Genomic DNA, 13,086 nt, shown 5'->3' on the forward strand with positions numbered 1-13,086 from the left:
AGTAGACACGATCTATGTTTAGTCCATGTCCCTAGTGGCAAAGTAGACAAAATCCATGTTTAGTCCATGTCCCTAGTGGCAAAGTAGACAAGATCCATGTCTAGTCCATGTTCCATGACAAAGTAGACAAGATCCATGTTTAGTCCATGCCCCTAGTGACAAAGTAGACAAAATCCATTTTAGTCCATGTACCTAGTGACAAAGTAGACAAGATCCATGTTTAGTCCATGTCCCTAGTGGAAAAATAGACAAGATCCATGTTTAGTCCATGTCCCTAGTGGCAAAGTAGACAAAATCCATGTTTAGTCCATGTCCCTAATGAAAAAGTAGACAAGATCCATGTTTAGTCCATGTCCCTAGTGACAAAGAAGACAAGATCCATGTTTAGTCCATGTCCCTAGTGACAAAGTAGATACGAACCATGTTTAATCCATGTCCCTAGTGACAAAGTAGACAAGATCCATTGTTAGTCCATGTCCCTAGTGGCATAGTAGATAAAAGCCATGTTCCATGTTTAGTCTATGCCCCTAGTGACAAAGTAGACAAGATCCATTGTTAGTCCATGTCTCTAGTCGCAAAGTAGACAAGATCCATTTTTAGTCCCTGTCCCTAGTGACAAAGTAGACAAGATCCATGTTTAGTCCATGTCCCTAGTGACATAGTAGACAAGATCCTTGTTTAGTCCATATCCCTAGTTACAAAGTAGACAAGATCCATGTTTAGTCTATGTCCCTAGTGACAAAGTAAAGAAGATCCATGTTTAATCCATGTGCCTGGTGGCAAAGTAGACAATATCCATGTTTAGTTCATGTCCCTAATGGCATAGTAGACAATATCCATGTTTAGTCCCTGTCCCTAGTGGCATAGTAGACAAGATTCATGTTTAGTCCATGCCCCTAGCTAGTGACAAAGTAGACAAGATCCATGTTTAGTCCATGTCCCTAGTGGCAAAGTAGACAAATTCCATGTTTAGTCCATGTCCCTAGTGGCAAAGTAGACAAGATCCATGTTTAGTCCATGTCCCTAGTGACAAAGTAGACCAGATTGATGTTTAGTCCATGTCCCTAGTGGCAAAGTAGACAAGATCCATGTTTAGTCCATGCCCCTACTGACAAAGTAGACAATATCCATGTTTAGTCCATGTAGCTAGTGACATAGTAGAAAAGAACCTTGTTTAGTCCATGTCCCTAGTGACAAAGTAGACAAGATCCATTTTTAGTCCATGTCCCTAGTGGCAAAGTAGACAAAATTCATTTTAGTCCATGTTCTTAGTGACAAAGTAGACAAAATCCATGTTTAATCCATGTCCCTAGTGGCAAAGTAGACAAGATCCATATTTAGCCCATGTCCCTAGTGACAAAGTAGACAAGATCCATGTTTAGTCCATGTCCCTAGTGGCAAAGTAGACAAGAACCATATTTAATCCATGTCCCTAGTGACAAAGTAGACAAGATCCATTTGTTAGTCCATGTCCCTGGTAGCAAAGTAGACACAAGCCATGTTCCATGTTTAGTCCATGTCCCTAGTGACAAAGTAGACAAGATCCATTGTTAGTCCATCTCCCTGGTGGCAAAGTAGACAAGATCCATGTTTAGTCCCTCTCCCTAGTGACAAAGTAGACAAGATCCATTCTTAGTCCATCTCCCAAGTGACAAAGTACACAAAAGCCATGTTCCATGTTTAGTCCATGTCCCTAGTTACAAAGTAGACAAGATCCATGTTTAGTCCAAATCCCTAGTTGCAAAGTAGACAAGATGCATGTTTAGTCCATGTCCCTAGTGACAAAGAAGACAAGATCCATGTTTAGTCCTTGGACTAGTGGCAAAGTAGACAAGATCCATGTTTAGTCCATGTCCCTAGTGGCATAGTAGACAAGATCCATTGTTTAATTCATGTCTCTAGTGATAAAGTAGACAAGATTCCTGTTTAGTCCATGTCCTTAGTGACAAGTAGACAAGATCCATGTTTAGTCCATGTCCCTCGTGACAAAGAAGACAAGATCCATGTTTAGTCCTTGGACTAGTGGCAAAGTAGACAAGATCCATGTTTAGTCCCTGTCCCTTGTGGCATAGTACACAAGATCCATGTTTAGTCCATGTCCATAGTGATATAGTAGACAAGATCCTTGTTTAGTCCATATCCCTAGTTACAAAGTAGAAAAGATCCATGTTTAGTCCATGTCCCTAGTGGCAGAGTAGACAAGATCCATGTTTGTCCATGTCCCTAGTGATAAAGTAGACAAGATGCATGTTTAGTCCCTCTCCCTAGTGGCATAGTAGACAAGATCCATGTTTAGTCCATGCCCCTAGTGACAAAGTAGACATAATCCATGTTTAGTCCATGTAGCTAGTGACATAGTAGAAAAGATCCATGTTTAGTCCATGTCCCTAGTGAAAATGAAAACATGATCCATGTTTGATCCATGTCCCTAGTGACAAAGTAGACAATATCCATTGTTAGTCCATGTCCCTAGTGGCAAAGTAGACAAGATCCATGTTTAATACATGTGCCTGGTGGCAAAGTAGACAAGATCCATGTTTAGTCCATGTCCTAGTGGAATAGTAGACAAGATCATGTTTAGTCCATGCCCCTGGTGACAAAGTAGACAATATCCATGTTTAGTCCATGTAGCTAGTGACATAGTAGACAATATCCTTGTTTAGTCCATGTCCCAAGTAACAAAGTAGACAAGATCCATGTTTAGTCCATGTCCCTAGTGGCATAGTAGACAAGATCCATGTTTAGTCCATGTCCCTAGTGGCAAAGTAGACAAAATCCATGTTTAGTCCATGTCCCTAGTGGCAAAGTAGACAAGATCCATGTTTAGTCCATGTCCCAAGTGGCATGGTAGACAAGATCCTTGTTTAGTCCCTGTCCCTAGTGGCATAGTACACAAGATCCATGTTTAGTCCATGTCCCTAGTGGCAAAGTAGACAAGATCCATTGTTAGTCCATGTCCCTAGTGGCAACTTAGACAAGATCCATGTTTAGTCCCTGTCCCTAGTGGCATAATACACAAGATCCATGTTTAGTCCATGTCCCTAGTGGCAACGTAGACAAGATCCATGTTTAGTCCATGTCCCTAGTGGCATAGTACACAAGATCCATGTTTAGTCCATGTCCCTAGTGACATGGTAGACAAGATCCTTGTTTAGTCCAAATCCCTAGTTACAAAGTAGACAAGATCCATGTTTAGTCCATGTCCCTAGTGACAAAGAAGACAAGATCCATGTTTAATCCTTGGACTAGTGGCAAAGTAGACAAGATCCATGTTTAGTACATGTTCCTAGTGGCATAGTAGACAAGATCCATGTTTAAGTCATGTCCCTAGTGATAAATAGACAAGATTCCTGTTTAGTCCATGTCCCTAGTGACATAGTAGACAATATCCTTGTTTAGTCCATTACTCTAGTGACAAAGTTGACAAGATCCATGTTTAGTCCATGTCCCTAGTGACAGAGAAGACAAGATGCATGTTTAGTCCTTGGACTAGTGGCAGAGTAGACAAGATCCATGTTTAGTCCCTGTCCCTTGTGGCATAGTACACAAGATCCATGTTAAGTCCATGTCCATAGTGACATAGTAGACAAGATCCTTGTTTAGTCCATATCCCTAGTTACAAAGTAGAAAAGATCCATGTTTAGTCCATGTCCCTAGTGGCAGAGTAGACAAGATCCATGTTTGTCCATGTCCCTAGTGATAAAGTAGACAAGATCCATGTTTAGTCCATGTCCCTAGTGACAAAGTAGACAATATCCTTGTTTAGTCTATTACCCTAGTGACAAAGTAGACAAGATCCATGTTTAGTCCATGTCCCTAGTGACAAAGTAGACAAGATCCGTGCCTAGTCCTTGTCCCTAGTGACACAGTAGACAAAATCCATGTTTAGTCCATGTCCCTAGTGACAAAGTAGACAAGATCCATGTTTAGTCCATGTCCCTATTTGCAAAGTAGACAAGATCCTGTTGGAAGTGCTGAGAGCAAAGACCATCATTTTCTTTCTCTGTTGGGGATCTTGAACTCCACCTCTGACCTGGTTCCATTATGCAGACAGCATTTGTGTCCTCAATATTTTCTCCTTTGTGCAAACTGGAAACATCACAGGGTTCGTCTGAATGCTCAGATTTATCTAGGTTTGAATTTCCATTATCATCTGATTTGGTGGACAAACGAGGACCCATTTCTGGCTGGAGTCCTCATTCACATTCCCACACTTCACTTCTGTCTGTTTGCAGATGTGTCAGATTCAGGGTGGGGTCATGGTTTTGAAAGGACTGATTCTTGAGAGTTTGTGGTACTGGGTCGAATCCATTATCAACATCAACAATTTGGAAATTAGGGCCTAGCCCCTAAGGTGTGCTTTGACAGGTTGCTGCATGATGGTGTCCTCTGACAACATGCCATTGGTAGCATACTTCAGGAGACAAGGAGGCCCACATGCACCTTCTCTCTGCATGTGGGTTTGGATTCTTCTAGCCAGGGTAACAGTCCTGTCAGTTTTTGTAAAGTTTTAGACTGACGGCCTGGGTACATGCAAAAGTTAATTACAGTGTCCTCTGCTTTACCCCTTGGATTAAATGAGCTCATGTTTGATAACTCTGATCAGGTAGTCAATACTTCTAAAACTAAAAATACACATGGTATCCTCATTGCCTCATTATAAATGTATTGCCTTGCACTCCACTTCAGTCTTGTCATCTGTTTGTGTTGAAGAATGGACTTTAAAATGCACATGTTTACTGGTACCCCCATCCCCAGGGTTTAAAAATATTGGTGTCTTAGTATTGTTTATCAAACCCTTAAAGAGGGACCATTTTGATGGTTGGCTCTTTTGATGACTACTGTGCTTTCTCTTTATTCATCATTCGTCTTTGTAACTTTTCAATGTTTTGAAATTGCTCAACGTTTCTGCAATTGACTTGGCTCACTTCAAAAACATGTGCTTCAGACATTGGTTCCACCTGAAATATCATCATTCAGCAGGTCTTCTAAAAGCCCTTAAACTTCAGATTGTAATTTTTGCTGAAAACTTTTACATGTCTTTTGTTCTTGATAAAATGATTGTATAGAAAACATACACCGTCTAGTAAAAACTGTAATTTAAACATGATGAAACTGCAAAATTATATCTGCGTAATTGAACCATGTAATCGGATTACATCAAATGTCGCATGCAGTTGCATCCTTTACTTGTTTTGGATAAAGTAAAGGTCATGTTTTAAGGCAGCCCTATCCAACTCACATTTTTCCAAGTCCAGGGAATCGGGATCGATTCTCACTTACTTGCTCACTAATATCTAGATGGAAACCCCACTTCAGTCTTGTCCTCTGTAACTAAAACCCATATAAACCTTTAGGTGATGATTTCTTCAAGAACCTCATGGCTTTTCTTGCACTTGTTAGCATCCTTGAGACAAAGGAGCAAGCTTCATGCCCTATTCATAAAGCAAGGCTGTGTAAGGTTCAATGGATATTAGATCTGTTTCTTTCCTTTATCAACCAGGTATTTTTGTTAGCAAAGACCCAGCTTCCAATGTTTGCTCCACTCCGACTTGAAATCCCCAGTGTCAGTCACATCTGTGCAGGGGATAATCAAGACTTTTATGTCCAGCTAGCTCTTTGTACTTTTTTTGCATGTTCTAAAGAGAGAAAAAACGGAAGCATTGTTTCCTTTTCCTTAAGGGTTCAAGTAAATAATTCAGCATCCACCATTTCAAGGTGGATTGCAATACAATAACTCGGACATGATTTTTCTCCATTTTAAAGCAGAATTCCACTTTTCTCCTGACTTGAATCAGATTTTTCTTCATATAGTCCGTTTTTTATATCATCTCTGATCTGGGTTTTTAAAAAAACGTTCTATCTGGTCCCACTCCGAAACGACCCTTGTAAATTATTCATTCAGTATATTAGTTGTAAAGAGTATTCTGATTGGTCAAAGGTTTAAATTCATCCATTGAATCTTCGTATGATGGAAACTGATGGCAGTGGAAAGAAGAAGCATTCTTGCAAAACATGACATCCTGAGTTGAGAGAGACCATGAAAACAAAAAGTTTAGATATAGGTTTAAAATAAATGTATGGAAATGGGAATGGTTGGAGTGAAATGTTGACAGGAATTTAGTTGTCAGTTTATAAGAAAACTGAACACTAGAGGACTCAGTCTGGCATTTTGGGACCTCTGCAAGAAAGATCTGAATTATGGTAATCATGGTTGGAAGAGTTTGGAACAGCATACAGAAAAATTGAAGCTCAGAAGGCATCTGGAAAAAGTGCAGTTAATTACTATAAGAAGAAAGATTTCTTGCATGAGAGAACAGATGTAGCTTTCTGTCAGAATATGTGCACTGTATGTCACCAATTACACAATGAGCCAAAAAAGTCTGTGGTGACAAAAAGGAAGGCTAAAGAAATCTCAGCTACAAAAAGAGCTTAACTGGCATATCAACAGGTTGTGTCCAATGGAGAAAAAGACAAGTCAATGTATGGGATTGTTTGTATATGGTTGATGTATTTGGGTGTTTATTTTACAGATTTGTAATGAAAAGAGAGAAGTATAATATATTTGCTGCAAAGATTGAGAAATTATTATGACTTAATTACGATGTGAACACTGACATGCGCATGAAATAACTTCAGCATCAATAGTATTGGAGAACAAAGTCATATGACTACAAATATTGTGAAATTATTGAAGTCAAGTTGAACATTTTTGGTAAGTTTATTAGTTTTTCAAATGATTATTTTGGTTTATTTTATGATCATAAGTTGCACCAGGAGCAGTTTTTTATGAGTGTAAAATGCATTTTTGGCAGTGGGCCTTTGGACCCCTGGATCAGGGGTACTGCCTCATGAGATCCCGTTGGGAGAGGACCCATAAAGCCCTCTTACAATTTTTTCAGCTTTTTTATGGAAGACCAAAATCATGTCTGAATAACTATCGAGAGAGGAACCTTTCATTGATGAAAATTAAAGGTTCATGCTACCTCATGGACCTGTCTAACTTGTTCATCTCTGGAGTATGTAGTGAGAGCCACATTTGGGCAATCTCACACTACCTTCTCCTTTTTCCTTTGTTTTTTTTTGGCTCACCAGAACAAAGGCATATTTTCTTTGGGTCCAGTTGTCATAGCTGAAAATGTGGCCCGTGCGGATACCATCCAGCAGTAGTCTTCTCTTGTACATTGAGGATGAGTATTTCTTGTGTTTTTCTTTCACCAGTTGTGGGATCATCAGACCTTCCATCAGCCTGACAATGTCAGCTACACAATAGCATCAGGTTACATATTACTGATATGTATGGGGGGTGGGGGGGAATAACTAATTTTAATGATGTAATGCTTATCTGTTGCTATTGCTAGATTCCCTCTTCCTCCCCTGCACTGATGGCCCACTAGTTTAGACTCTGTCTTCAAATAGAATGAAGGACTGTGCACATTTTCAAAATATTGGCTGGTTGAAACAGAGATGTTCTAGTATTCTAGACCATTTTTGGTTCTCCCTATGGAAGGATAAATTCTCATGATGGGGTATTTTCCATGATACAGTTGGTGTATTTTCCATCATAAAAAGACTATGCAATAGCAACAATTAAGTATTACATGTACATCTATAAAATTAATTTTAACCCCCATGACCCCAACCCCCAATTGTTTTATATTATCTCTGGATTGAGAAAGAGATTATTTAATAGAAAACAAATTTATAATACTAATCTCTCCTCATCCCTAATTTTCTTGGCTTAAAATTAACATCCCTATGACTGGCATTATTTTAGTCCTTTCATATTCTATAAAAAATAATATTTCTTAACCTAAATTGATTGTTTATTTCAGTATATTAATGTATATTTCAGCAGAACAATTCTTAACCCTTTGCTATTATATATTCAGTTGCACAGTCAAAAGATATACTTAGTATTTATTCACCAGCAAACACGCATCAAACATATTATTCACCAGCAAACACATATTTATTTACCAGCAAACACATTTATTCACCACCAAACAAATATTTACAATAGCAAACAGACATTGTTTTTACCAACAAACATATTTATTCACCAGCAAACACATATTTATTCACCAGCAAACACATATTGTTTTTACCAGCAAACACATTTATTCACCACCAAACAAAAATTTAAACTAGCAAACACATATTGTTTTTACCAGCAAACATATTTATTCACCAGCAAACACATATTTACACCAGCAAACACTTAACAAACTTAGGGAACAACAAAATTCTTGGTGCAAGTAGGGTAGGTTTGCTCTAGTAGTATACTTTAGGCAGTTTGTAGGTAGGTTTGCTGTAGCTGTGTACATTAGGCTATATGTAGATAGGGTTGCTGTAGATGTGTATCTTAGGTTATATATATATATAGGTTTGCTGTAGCTGTTTATATTAGGCTATATGTAGATAGGGTTGCTGTAGATGTGTATCTTAGGCTGTATGTTGGTATGTTTGCTGTAGCTATGTCTCTTAGGCTGTAGGTAGGTAGGTTTGCTATAACTATATCTTAGGCTTTATATACACAGGTTTTCTGTAGCTTGTAGTTTAGGCTATATGTACATAGGTATTCTGTAGCTGTGTATGTTAGGCTGTATGTAGATGGGGTTGCTGTAGCTGTGCATCTTAGGCTGTATGTAGATAGGGTTGATAGGCTGTGTATCTTAGGCTGTATGTAGGTAGGTTTGCTGTAACTGTATCTTAGGGTCACTGTAGCTGTGTATGTTAGGCTGTATGTAGATAGTTTTGTTGTAGTAGTGTATCTTAGGCTGTAGGTTTGTAGGTTTAGTGTATCTGTGTATCTCGGGATATAGGTAGGCAGGTTTGCTGTATCTGTGCATCTTAGCCATGCGTATGTAGGTTTGTTGTACTGTGCATCTTTGGCTGTATGTATGTAGGTTTGTTATGTGTATCATGGTCTGTATGTAGGTAAGTTTGCTGTAGCTGTGTATCTTTGCCTATATTTAGGTAGGTTTGCTTGGCTGTGTATCTTAGGCTGTAGTTAGGTAGGTTTGCTGTAGTTGCATATCTTAAGCAGTATGTAGGTAGGTTTGCTATAGCTGTGTATCTTGAGCTGTATGTTACAGAACTCCCAGTTGACCAGTAAGTCTTCAAATTGAGAAGTCACTTTCAGATTTGTAGGAATTGGTGCTGGTGATTGATACTGTGTCAGAGTAATCGAGTTCCTTATAGTAGAGCACACAACTGCCAACAATGTAAACTTGCATCTGTCCATGCATAATGCACTGCTTTGCAGTAGATTTTGAATCATCAGAACATAGAACAGGACTGATCATGAGCTGCAAGCACTAGTGTGTACGCCATTCTTAGTAGCGTGAGCTGATTATATCTGGGAAAGTCAGGTTAAGGTGTACAATTCGACAGTATTTATTTAGCGGAATACGGTGTTGACTGACAATCACACATTTGAGTATGGTAGCTAAAAATATTGTTGATATATATGTGGGGTCCATTCAGTTCTTGCCTAGAAGGTTATTGAGCGCAGGAAGTAAATTGAAATCCACATGATCACTGGCAGATCTGGGAACAATTTAAAATTCTTACTGCTGACATAATATATTTACCCTGGTTTTATTTGTGTTAATAACACCCACAAATAGAGCACATCTTGCATCATCTTTGTCAAATCAGTGTATTTAAGCAATATTTTACTCAAGGTCAAGCTCTAATGTAGATAGATTTGCTGTAACTCTACACATAGGCTGTATGTTGATAGGTTAGCTGTAGCTATATGTATTAGGCTGTACATATGCTTGCTGTAGCTTTTTACATTAGGCTGTATGTCAGTAGGTATGCTGTATCTATGTAATGCTGCATGTGTACTTGTAAACCTGCTTTAAGAAGCTTCATTTATATGCAGTGTTTAACCTTGGTTGTCATGGGGACATTTGATGTACTTCTTAACACCAAAATGATCTCAGTATTTATTAAATATTCCGCAGTGATTAAACAGAATATCTTGTGCCACTGAATATCTTTCAGAGCTCCTGATAACAACTGTAGATTTGATAGAAATGTGTACCATGCATTCAAATGGTGCAGATGTGCATTAAGAACCTACATATGTGCGTCTTTTCTTCAACCAAGGCTAACTTGCTAATATCATATATACTAGCTTATTCGTTTAGTACAGCTGTAAACTGCACAGAGCCAGATCTAACATCACATAATATGTTGGCAGGTCAGGGTGTGTGTTGTTTGCAGTTGGATTTTAAAATTTGCAGCATGTTTTTTTTCTCTGCATGTTAATGTGTTCTGTGTTTAGGATACGTTACTTAATTTGAGCATTCCCTTTATTCCTTTTCAGTTTCAATTTCGGACTGTGTATCCTTGCAATTTAAAGTTAAGCTTACATTGAAAGTACTTCAAAAGTAAAATATTCAATTCTTATGAAGTTTTGTTTGTGAGAGTGAATCGTCATGAAAGTAAACTATTCACTTCCTATAAAGTTTTGTTTGTGAGGGTGAATCGTCTTGAAAGTTGGCTGCATTTAATGCATATCTTTGTATATACTAAGGAGTTAACTTTTAGAAACATGGTGAAAAGTTTATGTTTAAACTTGATGTCACATTTTTATGATATCAATTTTTAATTTGTTAAATTTGATTGTCTGCCTACACCTACTTCAGATTTAGGTCCAGCAAAAAAAAAATACCATATGTACTTGTACATTTCTTGGATCCAGCTAAAGACTGCAATGACCCAGATCTAACTACACACTGCATAGACCCAGATCTAATTACACACTGCATAGACCCAGATTAAACCCAGATCAAGCTACACACTGCATAGACCCAGATCTGACTACATACTGCATAGACCCAGATTTAACTACAGACTGCATAGACCCAGATCTAATTACACACTGCATAGACCCAGATTAGACCCAGATCAAGCTACACACTGCATAGACCCAGATCTGACTACATACTGCATAGACCCAGATTTAACTACAGACTGCATAGACCCAGATCTAACTGCAGACCACATAGACCCAGCTCTAACTACACACTGCATAGACTCAGATCTAATTACACACTGCATAGACCCAGATTAGACCCAGATCAAGCTACACACTGCATAGACCCAGATCTGACTACATACTGCATAGACCCAGATTTAACTACAGACTGCATAGACCCAGATCTAACTGCAGACCACATAGACCCAGCTCTAACTACACACTGCATAGACTCAGATCTAATTACACACTGCATAGACCCAGATTAGACCCAGATCAAGCTACACACTGCATAGACCCAGATCTGACTACATACTGCATAGACCCAGATTTAACTACAGACTGCATAGACCCAGATCTAACTACAGACTACATAGACCTAGATCTAACTACACACTGCATAGACCCAGATCTAACTAAGCACTGCATAGGGGCCCCAAGTGGTCTAAAGTGCACTCCATTACGGATCACTGCCATCTCACCTCTGTCTGCCTAGGTTCGAGTCTTGGATTCAGCTAATGTCGGTATGCGAGAAAGCTTGCCAGTAGCTTCTCCAGGGTCGGTGGTTCTTTCCAGGGATTTCCCGGGTTCTTCCTCCACCATAAATACTGGCCGCCATGTATACCCTATCGTGTGCTGAAAAATGGCATTAAACCCTACAACAACAACAACAGACTGCATAGACCCAGATCTAACTCCACACTGCATAGACCCAAATTTAACTTCAGACTGCATAGACCCAAATACAACTACAAACTGCATAGACCCAGATTTAACTACACACTACATAGACCCAAGTCTAACTGCATGCTGCATAGACCCAGATTTACATATACACTGCATATACCCAGATCTCACTACACACTGCATAGACCCAGATTTAACTACAGACCACATAGACCCATATCTAACTTCAGACTGCATAGACACATATTTAACTACCCACTGCATACTCAGATCTAACTACAGACTGTATAGACCCAGATCTAACTACAAACTATATAGACCCAAATCTGACTGCACACTGCATATGCAGATTTAACTACACAATGCATAGACCCAGATTTAACTACACAACACATATACCCAGATCTATCTACACACTGCATATACACAGATTTAGCAACACACTGCATAGACCCAGATCTAGCTATAGATTGCATAGACAAATTTAACTACATGCTGCATAGACCCAGGTTTAACTACACACTGCCTAGACCCAGATCTAACTACACACTGCATAGACCCAGATCTAACTACACACTACATAGACCCAGATCTAACTACACACTGCATAGACCCAAATTTAACTACACACTGGATAGACCCAGATCTGACTACATACTGCATAGACCCAGTTTTAACTGCAGACTGCATATACCCGGATCTAACTACAGACTACATAGACCTAGATCTAAATACACACTGCATAGACCCAGATCTAACTACAGACTGCATACTCCGATCTAGCTACACACTGCATATACCCAGATTTAACTACACACTGCATAGACCCAGATCTAACTACAAACTGCATGGACCCAGAACTAACTACACACTGCATAGACCCAGATTAGACCCAGATCAAACTACACACTGCATAGACCCAGATCTGACAACATACTGCATATACCCAGATTTAACTACAGACTGCATAGACCCAGATCTAACTACAGACTACATAGACCCAGATCTAACTACAGACTGCATACATTGATCTAACTACACACTGCATAGACCCAGATCTAACTACACACTTCACAGGGGCCCAGAATGTCCGAGTGGCTTAAAGTGCTCTTTGTTACGGCTCACAGCCATCTCACCTCTGTCTGCGTGGGTTCGAGTCTCGGATTCGGCTAATGTGGGTATGTGAGAAAGCTTGCCAGTAGCTTCTCTAGGGTCAATGGTTGTTTCCGGGGATTTCCTGGGTTCTTCCTCCACCATTAATACTGGCCACCATGTATACCCTATCGTGTGCTGAAAAATGGCATTAAACCCTACAACAACAGACTGCATAGACCCAGATCTAACTACACACTGCATAGACACAAATTTAACTATAGACTGCATAGACCCAAATACAACTACAAACT

General features: G+C 39.2%; 1 protein-coding gene across 3 annotated transcripts in view; it reads left to right on the forward strand.

Annotated features, from left to right (window-relative positions):
* Positions 1 to 13,086, forward strand: part of LOC149785221 (liprin-alpha-1-like) — a 152,320-nt gene that overhangs the window by 127,324 nt on the left and 11,910 nt on the right. The window lies entirely within an intron of this gene.

The sequence above is a fragment of the Sinohyriopsis cumingii genome, chromosome 13 (genome assembly GCF_028554795.1).
Source record: "Sinohyriopsis cumingii isolate HCF-2022 chromosome 13, ASM2855479v2, whole genome shotgun sequence".
NCBI classification, from domain to species: Eukaryota; Metazoa; Mollusca; class Bivalvia; order Unionida; family Unionidae; genus Sinohyriopsis; species Sinohyriopsis cumingii.